General features: G+C 44.1%; 1 non-coding gene across 1 annotated transcript; it reads right to left on the bottom strand.

The window, feature by feature from the left end:
* Nucleotides 1-218: 218 nt before the first annotated feature.
* On the bottom strand, nt 219-291 carry TRNAT-CGU (transfer RNA threonine (anticodon CGU)). The gene has a single exon. It is a non-coding gene; the product is annotated as a tRNA-Thr (tRNA).
* Nucleotides 292-16,653: the final 16,362 nt, after the last annotated feature.

Below are 16,653 nucleotides of genomic sequence, written 5' to 3'. Positions count from 1 at the left end.
TATATATATATATATATATATATAGATCAATCAGGGGGAAATGAGGGTGCTCGTTATAATACATGAAGGAAAGAAGCCAACAGTCGGCGAGGCCAAGGAAAGCGTTGGGGATGGTACTTTATGTCTTTTTTTATGTTTACTTGGATAATCACAGAAATTAGTAATGTAATCTGTTTAGGGGAAAGATAATTAGACACAAAGTAGAAGAAAAAACAACGTGCCGATGGTGGGATTCGAACCCACGACCTCCGAATAACGCGTCCGGTGCTCTTCCAACTGAGCTACATCGGCCGCTGTCCCCCCGGCTACTTTCTTGGGTACTTATGTTGTCTGTATACGAACCTTGAGAGTGTCTAATTATCTTTCCCCTAAACAGATTACATTACTAATTTCTGTAATTATCCAAGTAAACATAAACAAAAGACATAAAGTACCATCCCCAACGCTTTCCTTGGCCTCGCCGACTCTTGGCTTCTTTCCTTCATGTATTATAACGAGCACCCTCATTTCCTCTGGATTGATCTGCTTGTAGCTTACGGGGGTCTCGGTTCTGGCAGTCTTGAGGCCATAGGTAGCGTAAGAGGGTTCTAGCACAGCTTTCGCCCTCACTCTTGATCACGTTCTACGTGACGCTGGCGTGATCGAGCGTGCAAGCGAGGAGGAAGCAAGATGATTAGACTGTGCGAAATTGTCGATTGCAGCCGTTGCCATAAAACAACTGCTGATCACTCCCAGTAAGATAAACATTTGCGATGATGAAGCAAGCTTGTATATTTTGTGGCGTTATGTTTTGTTTTGAAGCATTTTGGCTGAAGTGTAGTTATTTACTACGATAAACACCGCGCGCCGCTGAAATTCAAGATGAGAGAATTACGATTGGTGCATAGCGCTAAAAAGACAAGGACACAGCGAGACACACAGGACGGGCGCTATTGGTGTGTCTCGGGTGTCCTTGGACGGATGTCTCGCTGTGTCCTTGTCTTTTTAGCGCTATGCACCAATCGAACCATCACCAACTCGCCCACGCTTCCACTCTTGCAAAGAGAGAATTACCCTACAGTTCCGTTTTCTATTAATGATTGTATTTTTTTCCTTCCTAAGTACACACTAGGTATGTCTTTATTTTTATACCCTCGACAGCTGAAGAATGTTAGGAGGCTTTCATGGGGTCATTATTAGGGTTTGTTTCAAGCGCCCTTGCAAGCGTGTGTAGGCAGCAAGAATGGTGAAGCAATAAAAACACACCTTTTATGTTTGCTTTCAACCACCAGCCGCACAAAGCCTCTTTTGCTTCATCGGACGCAGTGCTTACGAAACAAAGTTGAAAGTTGTCAGCTCTACTTAGCGCCCGTGGGCGCGAAGTAAAGCAGAAACTGAATGTGCAGTGTGTCTCGTAACGCAATATCGCGTTTCGAAATCGGGCTCAAAAGTTTGCCAAATAGGTTTTCTTTTCTAGCGCGCAAGCCTCCAATTTTCGCTTTAATGCTAACCCAGAGCTCTCAGTATCTTTGAAAGATCTCGCTCGTTACGTAAAAGTCTGATGACTGCGTTTAGGTTTTACCTTCGGGACTAGGAATGTTTCGTATTATGTTTCGTGGCAGAATTTCACACGTGCAACACTTCAAGTTTCTCTTATTAAGTTGCGTCCCAATAAGCCTTCCTTTTTGGGGCTATCTCTTCTTGAAGATTAGAGGTCTAAAAATTGCGAATTCTCCGTTACCTTAAAGAAAAAATTATGTGTACGAATTCCAGCGAAACAAACCACCCTGCTGCATTGTTTTTTTCATTGTAAGGCGGAGTAGATTACTTTTGTGATTTATTGCACGGCTTAAATTTCAAGCACCGCCTTACTTGCGAACTGCATTGCATCGGAAACAGGCGCGTGACTTATTTGTTGCGCAGGTGTTGTGAAAGAAAACATTTAAATCACCCCACAACTACTCACTTCATCACAAAAAAAATTGAAGTTCAGGTGAGCATACCTTTATAAGATTGGGGATGAATCGAGTAGCCAAGGCGACAAAATACAAAAAAAAATGGCAAGAAAAGACAATTGCCTCAATATTGTGACACGAAATCATAATAAATAATAGTAGAAGCATTAATTCCATTTACAAAGGGATAGTTTGCAATAAAAGCGTCCTACAGCGTCATGGATGCAAGTGGTTTCGTGTCAACATAACCATCATAGATAGAATAATTCTGCAGTTATTATCTACTTGGAGGATGGAAATCTTTGCGTATCAAAGTAATATATTGGCGATAACTGTTAACTGCATACCATTTACACGGAAGTCAAGGTGTTCCCATTATAAGATATATATCGCTAGGGGTGAGACACAATGTGTGTATTTCATGGCCATCTTGGATCACAGGCTAAAGTCTATGACGCTCACTAGCGAAAGTACCCACAGGAAGTAATTTTTGCAAAGAGTGTTGACCGACTGTGAGGACGGGTAGCCCGTTATACTTTGTTGCACGGGCAGAGGCTCTTTATTTTTCTTTCCATTTTGCATGCCTCAGCATAACATATGTGATGGCGGATGTGCATCCGCGATATAACCAGGAATGGATAAAGAAATTCCAGCCCAGTATAGACTGCGGGAGAGAGGAGAACGTTGCCTGCTCTAGAAGGAACAGTGGCTATATCAGTTCTTTTGACGCATGACATAAGAAAGCTCGTCATCGGGGCACAGCTTGATGCTCCCGACCGAGAGTGCAAAAGCAGCCGCCCTTGCATGATTACCGCGATTTAGACGGCAGAGAGCACAATACAGCGCTCAAGAGGAAGTGATAGCCGAAAAATAGCTCTTCCGGCTCCAAGCCAGGTGCAGCTCAATGATGTGTACCTTGTTGAGAAATGATATGTTGGCATGGGATTTGTTACTGAACCTACACCGGTCAACGGATTGATGTGAAAAGAGGGCCAAGGTTGTGCTCCTCAATTACTTTGCATTGAAAGAAGTCCTCTTAACGGGGAATGATAATTAAAATTGGTAGTGAATTATAATCTGCATAGGTTTTCTGTTCAAGGACATTATAATAAAATTTGACATCGGTTCTTTGTTTTAAATCGCCTAAAATGATGCGTTTGCCTCAAAGTAGGCGCTCATCTGCAATGAAACAGCGCTTCTTAATCTTGCAATTAAGGAGACTTTTATTTCTCCCAGGCTAATTTTAAACGGAGGGCTTCTTCGGATCGATATTCTGGTTTAAGTGCGCCGCTGGCAACAATTCATAAAAACTGCAAGTACTGCGCAGTATACAGCACGCTCTGTAGTGAGGTGCACATAAATATTTCCTGCAGTACTGGTTAATGTGCAGGGTGCTTATTGAGGGACAACATCCTGTCGCTGGAGGACAAGAGCTATAGAGCCTAAATGCACCAGATCAATCTCAATCAGAATATAGTCCCTCATGAAAAATCACGGATCTTACTCTCGAACATCATACCATTGAGGAAATTACTGTTTTATGAGGTTATGCAGCAATACGGGTAGTACCGCAGGAGTATAACATAACGTTCACATGCCGATGGCTGCATTGTAAGTTACCCACAGAAGCGTAGGCGCGCCGCTTTTGCCGCATGTCGCTGGCGGCTCGTGTATGCCTTTGCAATGTCTGTAACAGCGTAAGTCATAGGCTATATGAATTAATTGCGAATTTACGTGCATGCACGCATTCTGCGACGTAAAAGAAAGCATTTCTGCGCAGGTCACACCTCTAAAGCTATTATTCAGCATCTAGGTGGAATTGAAACCGGAACCTAACCAAGGCGAAATGTTTCTGAGCTTCTTGCTGTTTCAGTTCAGTTCAGTCGTTCAGTCGTGTTCGACGCTTCGTGACCCTATGGACCATGTCACGCCACGCTTTCCGGTCTCTCACTATCTTCCTAACATCACATAACTTCATCTGCAGTGCCCCGAGGATGCCATCTAACCATCGCGTTCGCTGCCTACCCATTCTCCGGCGACCCTCAACCTTTCCCAACATCAAATCTTTCTCCAGCGACTCCTCTCTTCTCATCAGATGACCAAAGTAGCTGAGCTTTAACTTTAGAATTTGACCCTCCAATGAGCAGTCAGGGTTTATGGTCGACAATATTGACTTATTTGATCTTCTGGCAGTCCAAGGAACTCTCAAGAGTCTTCGCCAGCACCACAATTCAAACGCGTCAATTCTTCGGCGGTCAGCCTTTTTCACAGTCAAACTCTCGCATCCATACATCACAACTGGAAAGACCATAGCACGAGTTATACGGATCTTGGTTGGCAGACTAATGTCTCTGCTCTTTACTAGGCGGTCAAGGCTAACCATTGCTCTCTTTCCAAGAAGCAGGCGTCTCCTAATTTCATGGCTGCAGTCTCCTTCCGAGGTAACCTTGGAGCCCAAGAAGAGAAAATCTATCACAGCTTCCACTTCTTGTCCCTTGATGCTCCTGGACTTGATAGGGCAAGACGCCATGATCTTTGTCTTTTTATTGTTCAGTTTAAGCCCAAACTTCTCACTCTCTTCTTGTACGCGCATCAGAAGTCTCTTGAGTTCCGCTTCACTTTCTGCCATTAAAGTGGTATCATCCGCATATCTAAGGTTGTTGATACGTTTTCCAGCAATCTTCACTCCAGCTGAAGACTCGTCCAGACCGGCCTTCCTCATGATGCACTCTGCATATAGGTTAAATAGGCAGGGCGACAGTATGCAGCCTTGCCTCACTCCTTTCTCAATCGGAAACCAACTGCATGAAAACCACTGCCCATCGCCTTCGTTTCATAGCCATAAAAAGCTGTACCCTGAAGATAGGTTGCGTGCAGCACTAGGTGGAGCATTGAGAATTCACATAAACGGATTTTAAAGTGATTGTTCGCTGTACCAAAATAAGTGGGTGGAAGCTTGTTTCGATTAACGGCAAGAAATGTCGAGTGTTCAAATCATACCTCTCCTCATTTATTTGCCACTGTGCTCATTTGCATGCGAATAATGCTGTAACCTTTTGCAGCACATGAGCACCTAGGACTGCAGTGGTATTTAACTCAGCCACTCTGTCCAAGCTCTCATGAACCTTGTCCGGGGCTAACGGTCTTTTGGTTAGAATGGCCTTTAGTTTCTCCAAGCATATCATTGCTTGAGCAGATAACGGTTAACAAACATGCACACGCATGCTTCCCTTGGAGCTAAAAGTCTATGTGGAGCTTAACCACTGGCTATGGCTGTGGAGCCAAGTAAACGTGCATATCCAGCTATGTGTTGTCAAGCTTTTTTAAAATCTAAAAGCACTTGCGGCTGGGCTAGTTGGTTTTGGTTCATATTTAAAATAGTATAAGGCGCAAAAAACAGACAAACACAAAGGTAAGTGACGGGACGAAAGAAAGCAGTCGGTCCTGATTTCTTATATACATACACAATCCGAGAACACGTGACCAGCCACTATCGACTAATAAATATTCAAAATATCAAAACAAGGTTCCACACGTGGGATGTACTGGCGGTGCAAGATTACAGATTACAGACAGAATGACACGTGTTGAGCTTAAGTCATGCATCTTAAAACGTTGCACAAGAAAAAGCAAGATATGTCACCTAAAAAGTTTTTCGCCATTTTATTCACACAAAACAAAATATATCATGAGGTTAGAATGGGTAAAATACACGTCACACTTAATCCTGCGAGGTGTTATTCATCTACTGAAAGATCATTCTGATTGGTGGGTGACTGTGGCAGATAAAACCTGAGTATGATTTGATTGTGAAAAAACTAAGATTTAGCACGGTAAAAAATTGGAAAGGAAAGGTTTAAACAGTCATTCCAGTGGCGGCATCGTGAAAAACTCGGCTGTGTGCTCAATGCGACGGAGACAAAGAGAAGCAGTTAAAGAAGTTAATTGTTCGTATCAGTGTAGATTACACAAAGAACTGTGTGAAAGGTTGTTGGATAAGATGCAGTGGTCAGACCATGTCACGGCGGGAAGCAATATGCTCGATTGAAGCTGGCAAACGGCACAAATTGTGGCAGACATGAAGATAAAAGATCAGTGCAAGTAAAGCATGTCATCCCGTGAGGAGCTGTGGACTGGGCTCGTAAGATAGCAAGCGAAGCGGCAAACAGTGCAAAAGGGAGTCCATGTTCGGCAGGTACCATGTTATGTGAAGGAGCGCCCGACATTGAGGTGCCCACTTCTACCAAGAGTGAGTAACGTGCTGGACCTTTACCCATGATCGAAGAATCCCGGGAGATGTGATTTTCATCTCGTAGGAGCTGCTTGATTAGGTAACTCCTGTCACTTCATGTGGTCTTGTGATGCCACGCAAACACCAAATGAATCAGAGCCCGAGAATGTCACCTCCTCACTGGAACATACTAAAGCCAAGCTTGTGGACTTTCGCTGCAGTTTTCGACCGTACAGTTTATAGAAAACGGGGCCTTAAACGCTATGCCATTGTTCCTGTATTGCTTTGAAACATTTTTTTTTAAATCATACATTCCTCAAAAATTACGTTTTTAGGATGCTGTACAAGGGTTGTGGAAAGAATCGCAACTAGAACATTTTGTTACAACTCTAATTGGAGATTTTGAAGAAATACGGTTAAACAGACCTATTTTGGGCACTGCGAAAGCAAACGATCAGAAGCCATTTCATAGAAACAGATTGATGAAAGAAAAAAAACTGAAGAAATCTTGTGAGAATGATGTTTTCGTAAAATAAACGTGCGCCACTAAGCTTCTGTATTCTCAATGTCAATGCGATTAACGCAGATGATTCTTTTTCTGAGCATTGCCTTTTGGTAGGAGGGAAATTCAGGGGCAGGCGGTAAACCATTTTAAATTTTCCCACGTTAGCCCAGATGGTGTAGATACGGCCCCATTGTATATATAAAATGTTTAGGTACAAAGCTAGAGGCTTTACCAGGCAGCGCGTCCATGGACAGTGTTCGAAGCATTATGCGACGCATATCTTCAGGCTCACACCTTCCAGGAGTGTTTAGTGTTTTAGGCATACCCACCACACACATCTGCCCGAACGCAGTCTCACCCGTTGATGGCAAAGACTCAACGAAATGAGAGGCGGCGTACTTACTGGGCGTAATCCTGTAGCCAACTATCTCTACTTCCTCCCCCCTCTAACGCGAACAACACTTGACGGCGAAGAGAGCGTGGAGAAAGCCCAGACAGTCTCCTTATTATGAATCTAATTGCCTCAAAACAGTGGACTGTGCATTAGTTGTCTTGGCCAGCCACAGACAGCACGTTCAAGCAATCAACGTTTCATTTCTCCGTATAGAAAATATTGGGCACCTATAGACAACCATTCACATTTTCATTTTCCTCAATTTTTACCGCTCGCTTTCAGCAGAGCATCCCTTAATACTGTGATGACTAGCGAATTGAATTTTCTTTCCCTGTTACAAGTGAAAATAGTTATATAAATACTGCACAAACTAGCTCGACCGGACTTCAGCTATACTACTGCATCGGCGGCTAAAGCTTGGCAAAAAAAGGCGGAGCCGAAAATTAACGTGGTAGGCTTATAACGCTTAGTTTTCTGGTTTGGTTCTCTTAGCCTATGGGGCTAACATTCCAAAGCGACTTAGTCTATGCGGTATGCCGTTGTGAAGGAGCACGGAAATTTCGACCACTTAGCGTTCATTCACGTGCACTCACATCGCACATCACACTGGCGCCTTTGTTTTCGCCTCCATCGAAAAGTGGCCGCCGCGGCCGGATTCGATCCCGCATCCTTAGGTACAGTATCAGAGGATCCTAACAAACTGCGCCACCGCGGCGGAGTATTTAGTTTTATCTTGCTCACGTTTAAAAACATCGCTACCAGTGTGCGCGTGCAGGAAACATGCGCCTAGAAGCGAAACGCGCGAATTCGGTACTTCCTAAGGTCACCGCTCCCAAAACTCATTGCACCACCACTGCACTGCAAAGCATGGAGGAACTCGTGTTTCATTACACGTGATTTCGAAAACTGGATGCACACGGCGAGTGCACAAGAACCGGAGGTAGCAGAGCGAGAATAACCAGTGTCCAGGGAAAAATACAGGATATTTGGGTTCTGCAAATCCCCCATTTCTTATCAACACTCCGTAGCCTGCAGCGCGTTGCTGCGGAGGGGGCTGGCAGGCATGCCTAGCGGCGCAGCTTCGGCTTTGGAATGTGCGCGATGGAATGTCGAGTGCAGGCGCATTCGATAGGAGGCGTGATATCCAACGCCGCTACCTGCTTCTCCTCTGCTATACTCAGCCGCCCCCTACCGTTCACATTTCCTGTCGGATCAGCGCTTGGTCGGACACAAACGCCGTTTCCATCTTACCTCTTTCTCACCAGCTTTTCCTTCGATCGGCGCGTGATAAACTTCCTTTACAAAATTTCCTGTTGCTCTCTTGTCTCGTCTGTGCTCGTCTGCGGCTGCAGTGCAGTAATCAGCTTCTGCCTCGCAACTTCCATGAGCGAAGAGATGATAGACTTTCGCATCAAGCACTCGCCACCCCCGCTTCTTTCTCACAGCGCCTACCGGCACCCCACATACTTTCGCACGTTGGGAGCCTTGACTCGGCTTAACTTCTTGCTTGACAATGTTTTGTTTCTCTGTACCTCTTCCCAAACCAGTGCAGCATCGCCGTCTACTTCAATAAGGCCCAGCAAGAAGCTCTGGAATTCTGTTCCCCGAGCTTCGTAAGCATACATAATCTATTCTATTGATGCAGCGAGGAACAGCGAGGGAATAAATTGAAAACGTCGAGGGTGGTTTATATCGGGGCGGATAGCTTGAAAGAGGGATGTGTGCCTGAGAGAGCACGTCGTGTCTTACACGAGGTGACTTCACCCTGTAGATGTGTTCGTAATCATTACTAAATATTGTGGGATGGCAGGCCATGAACCGCGTCCAGAGGGCATCAGGAGAGGACACGCTGCTCAAAGGAAAAGCCAGAAGCCCTTTGGATGACTTGAAGACGCCGTCTTCGCCAGAACATGACAATGGTTTGCCGAAGCGCTTTCGGTCATTCAATCTGTGTTTGCAACCCGTAAAGCGTGGCTTCCACTTCAAATGAAACATTCTTTCTTCTGTGGGAAACTGCAATAAAGGTTGGTTGGTTGGTTGGTTCATAGGAAGGGAAAGGCGCAGTATCTGTCACACTTGCTCTGTGGACACCTGAACCGCGCCGTAGGGGAAGGGATGAAGGTGGGAGTGAAAGTGGATAGAGAGAAAGGGGGCCGTAGTGGAGGGCTACGGAGTAATTTCGACCACCTGGGGATCTTTAACGTGTGCTGACATCGCACAGCACACGACGCCTCTTCGTTTCGCCTCCATCGAAACGCAGCCGCCGAGGCCGGGATTCGATCCCGGGAACTCCGGCACAGTAGTCGGGCGTCTTACCACTGCACCACCCCGGCGGGGCGCAATAAAGGAATTTCGGAAAACATGTTCCGCACTCTCGTGTCACGACTCATGAAAGTACATAATGGTTTCCTTCAACTTTCTTTTAGAAATGGCACCGCCAGTATTCGAGACCAGCTAACGATACATACATACTGCATGGTGTAGCATGTTTGATTTTCAGTTTCTACCTGCTTGTAGCCTGTCAAGCTTTGCTTAAAATCAGGGATTCTGTTGAATATAGTGTAGTGCAGGATGCTACACGTAAATTGGTTGGTTGGTTGGTTTGTAAGGTTTGACGTCCCAAAGCTACTCAGACACGCCGTAGTGGAGGACTCCGGAAATTTAGACCACATGAGGTTCTTGAACGCGTAATTATATCGCATAGTATAGATACACCTTGCTTTTCACGTCACGGTCGAAAACACAGCATGAGTGCACCGGCACTGTATGATAGGAAAAAATCACCACTTTCAATACAAAATTTAACGTGCCGCGCTATGTTCTCTATAAAAGAATGTAATTAGAATACAATAACCGCAAAATATTGTTCTCTGAGTTTAATGAAGTTGTGTACATGCCTACACCTTTTCCGTTGGGGAGGACTTTAGTGTTTCGGTGCCCTTTTTGCAGACCAAATGACCTTTTTCTATTGGGCACCCTCATAACCGGAAAACATCTAAAATCAGCCTTGTGTTTATTTCCTGAATAATTGTGCACTATTTTGTCTTCTCATTTCTGTCGTCCCAGCTCAGGTGGCGTCACCTCTTAGAAAATGCGAATACTCGTAGGGTATTTTACACCAAAGAAATTGTGTAAAAGCGGCAACAACTTTAAGGACTGCCACACGGGCTGTTCAGTCTTTGACACCGGAATTGTACAAAATAATGCAGTGAAACAATCTACCACATGAGCCAACCATTGCGTTTCTTATGTGACAATTGGAAGGCAATATTTGAGTATTATAAGATATTTTAAAAACATATTGATTTTACTGGTGCTAAGCAGAAATTGAACTTTAAGGTTTCTCCCCAGCTAGCAGTCAAAATAGCCGTCAAAAGAAAATACGGTGGGTTTTTGACAATGCATAATTCAAGTATTGGTATCCCAAGGAATCACTTCGCGAAAATCTTTATTGTCATGGTGCAATCTTTTCTTTGCGAACAACTTGTTTTTGTAAACTACAACATTTGTTAAGGATGCGCTCGTGCAGAATTTCTATGGACGGGAGTGAATAAAGGCAGGGAAGAAGAGGACTAAAGGATTGCTTCGCACCAGAGGCCCATATGTAGGGTCTCTGGTGCGAAACAGAAAGTTCGCGATGATAGTGCGGAGTTCATACAATCAACAGTGAAATAAACTTGAGTTACAACTTACAAGCAGTAAAAAGAGACAGCGAACAAATCAAACAAACAATGACGCCGCCTTTTCCGAAAACGCCTTACGCAGCAGTACACTGAAAGTGCCCCGCGGCTCGATTTTTCGTGGGCTTCGAGCATGCATATCCCCACACCGGTAGACTCGACTTGATCGATAACTGGACGTTATCGATAACTGACTGCCTGGCACGGAAACCCGTGCTGAAGCCACTGTTTCGTCGGAAAAACTTAGAAATCTGACTCGGCATCTGTTCCATACACAAGCTCCTTGCATAAGGCTGCTTTCCAAGCGTACTTCAGCTTGCTTCGTTTATCGCTGAAATGGCAACTGAAGCCTGTTAACTCGCTAGTTAAGGGAGTGCTTTTACTTATGTTTAATTTAATATCTTTATCTTCCGTAACTGACTAAAACTTTCGTGCAGTACCTGCGCTGTGCCAGCACATCCCTCTAGTAAGACGTCTTTCGGCAGTGTGGCATCGGTCAACAACTCTATGGGAAAATAGCGGTATCGATCATTTTCAGCATTTTTACTGAACGTCAAAAAAATTCATTTCTGAGTCTGCGTATACTCTTTTTTTTTTGTTGTCCTTCGAATCATAGTAAAATCCGTCAGCTAGCTGAGGACCGAAGTGACCAGAAAATATATGTCGGCCTCCACCAGCAATATTTTCACTTTTCAACGTGTCACAGACTTCCTTATATACATATTTAAATTATATTAGTCATTTCTTTGGAAGAGGCTGGAATTAAAAAAAAGAATCCAGCACTGTCTACGTATCTATTCAGTGCAGAATGAGAGGACGTGCAGAATCACAACTCGCAAAGGTACTGGTATAATCATACTGGACTTAACAATGAAGCAGTTTTCCGCGGTGTGTTGTATTCCATTTTGACATTGGTGTTTTCTTGGCTTCTTTCTATTATTGTTTTGCTGTGCACTCAAAACTCGCTGCTTAGCCGCAGTGGTTGTGACCGCCATCTGTGGAGATATACGTATGTACAGACCGTTCGACCCTTTAGTGAAACATTGTTCAGAAACCTTAACTCATCCATTCCTCTTCTCAGGAAAGACACAGTTTTTATATTTGATTTCGTGGCACTTGTGGATTTACATCATTTCATTCCCCTATTTTTTTTTTTTTTGTCTTCTGCAGGGCACGAACAATGCAGCAAAACTGTTGGAGGATAAAGAAACGTCCCATGTACTTAACTCAGTGATGCCTCCCGTTGGCCTATTTTCTCGAAAAGAATCAGCTATGATATTTTTCATTTGTGACGCAGGTTTAAATTTTTAAGCAAGTTCCGTCTGATTCACCAGACGGAGCTTGTTTCATAGTCGTGTAGCGGGCCACTTATAACTCCCTCCAGGGTTTATATCCTTGTGGCTAAGGGTTACAGTTGTCCCTACTATTCGCATCATCCTTGTTTTATGAGACACTGTAAAGGATCCAAACACAATGCTTAGTAACATTAAACAAGGACTGCGCTTTGTTAAGAGTAGTGTGAGCATGTGTATTTTCTTTCCTCTTTTGAAAGGCGTCCTAAAACAGTTTTTTCAGTTTTCGCAGCTTTGTTCATTCACACAGACAGTTAAGTACAGAATTGTTATTATCATCACTGCCCTCATTCCCGTGGCCTCAAAGCACCGGATGTGAATCCACATAAAGTATTTCTCTCCTCTAATAAGCATGTAGAAATAACTACTCGTGTTTTTTTTTCTCTTTCTCCTCATGACGTTAAGTAAAGCGGTATTAAACGGGAAATATTGCACTTAGTTATATAGATAAAGAGAAATAGAATAAAAACGCAGGGAGGTTAGCTAGGCGATGCCCAGTTGGCTACCCTACACGTGTGGAGGGGAGCAAAGGGATAAAAGGAAATAAAGGGCGCCAAGGAAAGGAGTCTGTAACATGCCAAGAGATCTATAGTAAATGGGGCCTGCATAAAGGGACAAAACATTACTATCTGAAATCTATCTTTTTTTTTTCTTAAACATTATTCTATTCTGTAGGTCTCTACGTGCATACCCTGACATTGCATATAAATTTAATGGCCGTTCTTGTGACATGTCAGAAGAAAACACCATTAGCGTTGTTTACAAGCGTCTGTGCAGCGACTGGCTGTCTGCTATGGAGGAGGAAAACGAAAGAAAACTTTATTGCAATGTTATTATTACATGCGGAAAAGCTACGCGGTGTTTAGCTTACTATAAAATGAGTGTTAAAGCACTGACTGGTCTGCCGCTGATTTATTTGCGGAACGATATTTTTCTACTAAACCACTGAATAATGGCATGCGAAAAGAACCGAACGCTCGAGAAACAAACTGGACAAGAGTTAACTCGCACTCTACCATGTTCAAAGCGCACGGCTTCGTCTTATCAGTAATACCAGCTTTGCAACACTGAAATATTCCATGCCACTCAGTAACTGGAGTTTATGATAATTTATATAACAGAACAATGTGGCATGTTGCTCCATCATAGGCTGCTACATATTATGGCATAATGCATTAAGAAACAATGCGATGAGGTACGATATAATATACTATAGCATAGTATGGTATAGAAGGCATGCTATGCCATGCTATGCTATGCTATGTTAAGGTATGATATGATATGGCATCGCACCGTATGATAAGTTATTGTATGTATCGCACGGTAAGGACTGCTGTGGTGCGCCATGCGCAATTTAGCGTGCCCAAGTTGCTTATGTGCTATGACGCACTGTAGGGGAGGATGAGGTGTCAGTTAAAATCGTCTTCCGTTCGATAACCTCCAATAAAGCAGCCAAAAACATTAAGGTTTTTGCTTTCGCGTCACCCAAACGTGACATCCGCGGTTAGAACTCCATCTGCAGATTTTGTGCTCGACGGCTTAACAGCCTAACCCATTACGGGAAGGGGGGGGGGGGGGGGGAGAAATAAGTGTTAAGGAATAATCCGACATAGCCTTGGCACAGCTTAAGTGCTGAACTTGTCACGGGTTTTGGGGGCTTCACTTTGTTCCATTTTAGCCTACTAGCTTTAGATAAATACAAGCCGTCTCGACAGGTTGCTCTTGGAACCAGAGATCAGTACAAATTTTTGCATTATTGAGGAGGCGCCTATATAGGGTTCAAATCCTGTTGGTTTAATTATTATTGCATGTCTTAGTTGGTGTTCTTCATCGCTTTATTTTTTCTCGCTGAGAAAGTATTGCAATAAAATTTATGCCTAACCAGAGCTATCAAATGCATTCCGTATCCTCCAGGCCTATATTTTTCTAAATCTGCTAACAAAATACATCGCCGGCCATGGCACTCATTGCGCTGTGCGTGAAAGGTGGCACACAAGTTTGATTAAGCGCGGCTATATTTTGACTTTCAAAGATTTCCATTCAACCATTGAGTAAAATTCGCAAGACTTTCCAGAGTTTCAAAGCGTGCCACAAGTATCAGCAAATCGAATTTGTAAACTGTTTGTAAACATGAAGGCCCCCCCTTCGCCCCTCAAACAAACAAAAAAAAAAAAAAAGCTAGAAGAGCTTTAACTGAGTGCGAAGAAAGTCAACAGGTCAACATGCCTCATTCGGTTGCGGCTTGGTTCCTTGGTAGCTTAGTAGCGCCTACAAATGACTCGCACCAAGGATCGACGTTTTTCAGCTCTGCTGAATAAGCAACTCTTCACGACACTTTGCCACTTTGCCCGCTCGCACTCAGCAGTTGGTCTGCCAGTGCGGCCAGCCAAGCTCCCATTCATACGTAACAAATGCAGACTTCATTCAGCATCGAATAAAGCATACGCTACAACGGCACACCCCAGCAGGCAATATTACGGAGCCGTTTCCACCCGAGCTGGAGCGTTGATACTGCCTTCCAAAACTAAGCAGCTCTTCAAGCGGCATAGTGGCATCTGAATAAGCAGTATGGTTATGTCTATGGACTATTCTGCAAACTTTGTGTTTTTTGTTCATGCACTTCGTTTTGTCGTTTCGAAGCCCGTGTCATGCTATCGATCACCTCATCATTACTAAACTCGTGTTTTGGACCGTATTCTCGGAACTGGTCCTATATCAGAAGCCGACAGAACATTACTTACCCTAAGGATGCATTTCAGTGCAGCCACAGAGGTGCAATGAATCCTATGAACCAGTTTCGTCCTCCACCGAGAAATGCGGGTATGCCATACTATGCCAATTGATAGCTTTTAAAGGCCAAATCCATACCTTTCCGCCTAAGCATTACAGTCATGCTGCGTTCCTTATAGTCTAATAAAACATAATTGCTTTGTACATAATGCTACTCGAAACGAACATATTTCATGGTTTCTAATCATATTTGGTGCAGTGGCGTATCTCTCATATGACACTGAGCTGAAATAAACGTTAAAAAGCGCTGATACTGTATGATGCATACTTAGTAAAGAGAAATCCAGAAAGGAACTGTCCGCTCTTTCTCGATTCGCCTGTAGACATTTCTTTGCTGCAGAGGTCTCAGTTATAATAGTAATTATCGCCTGTCACGCCTTTCCGTGAATTACTGTGTCCTGCGTGACACCTCCGCCCTCGCTTGAGCTACTCTGCGTAGCGATGAAGGTTATATTTACAAAGGCGACAGGCGTACAAGTTGACGTAGTGCAACAGCAGGTGATGAACGGGAAATCAAAACGTCACTGTAGCAAGTTTGCTTCTCATATTCACGCAGGTCAGCATGGTACGACCATGGGGCTACGCAGACTGAACACAATGCCATCAAAAACCTTGCTGCGCAATTTATACACAAACAACCTGCGCCAGGACAACCCCGGGTAAGAATGGCAATTGTACCCTGCAGTAAGTATCAATGAGTATAAATTATCCTAGAATTTTGAGTTGCTTTTAAGAGACAAACTTCCCTGAACAGGTATTGCTTGTGCATTTCTGTGTAAGGCATGTTTGCCATCTAAATTGTGTAAACATTTCTCAAAGTTTGCTGTAGACGCGCCGCCTGAAACGATTCTTTCTTCCGGCCCCGATACTAGAAGCATCTTTTGTCAAACATTTGTTTCCGTAGTTTTCTGTGTTAAGCATGATTGCGTTGCTGGTGAGCCAGTGAAGCGTTAAATGTGTGTTTTAAGTTTGTAGCACACTGGAGCATATAGCTAAGTTCTTGGGTCTCATTTTCCGTTGTAAAGACCTTCGTTGAAGAAAGCGCCAAATGTCTCGCGGGTGCGTTCGAGAATTACGAACCATGGAGATAATATTTCAGCTTTCTAGTGGTTCAGTTTCTTTGATACAAGTGTATTTCCTTGCCTTCAGACGTTGCAAAGCATGCGAAGGATTATTGCTAGTTGGCCCGGCCTTTTAAATCGGCATCCCAAGGCCGCCAAAAGCATCGTCGCGACAAATATTAGACGCCGCACGTTTTTCGTACGGGGTCGCTCGTTTGGCTCTGGGTTCCTGGCACATCACCAGGATTGTCTCCAAAATTTCTAACCGAGCACTACGGCCCTTATCCCGTCGTCCACCCTACCTCCCCTGTAAATACATAGCGGAGCCGCTCACTCCCTCTTGGGACGTGCGTCATTTTGGCAGAGAAAACGTGCACGCGAGTCGCCTCAAGACCTCCTACAACCCGCTCCTTTTGCCTTCGCCATAGGTCGCCAGGGTGCTCCTCTTCACTCCCGAGGCAATTGTAGTGAACTATGAGAGCATACAAGTTAGATGAGGATGAGAAGACGAAGTGCCGCTGCGCTGCTCGAGCTCGCTTTTGGGCCTAAACTGGCTATGTTTTTCTGTCATCCGCCGTGCAGCTTACGGAGGATTATATTCCCCGTTTAAGTACTCAGTAAAACGCCTTTCAAAAGAAATATTCGTTTATGTTCGACATGAGATTAATCTAGAATCTGAATTGCATCTAGTAGAAACTAGCGGCCC

This window comes from Amblyomma maculatum, chromosome 5 (genome assembly GCF_055883805.1).
Source record: "Amblyomma maculatum isolate TAMU_Amacu chromosome 5, ASM5588380v1, whole genome shotgun sequence".
NCBI lineage: Eukaryota > Metazoa > Arthropoda > Arachnida > Ixodida > Ixodidae > Amblyomma > Amblyomma maculatum.
The sequence above is the reverse complement of the archived record's forward strand: the minus strand, read 5'-3'. Positions and strand labels throughout refer to the sequence as shown.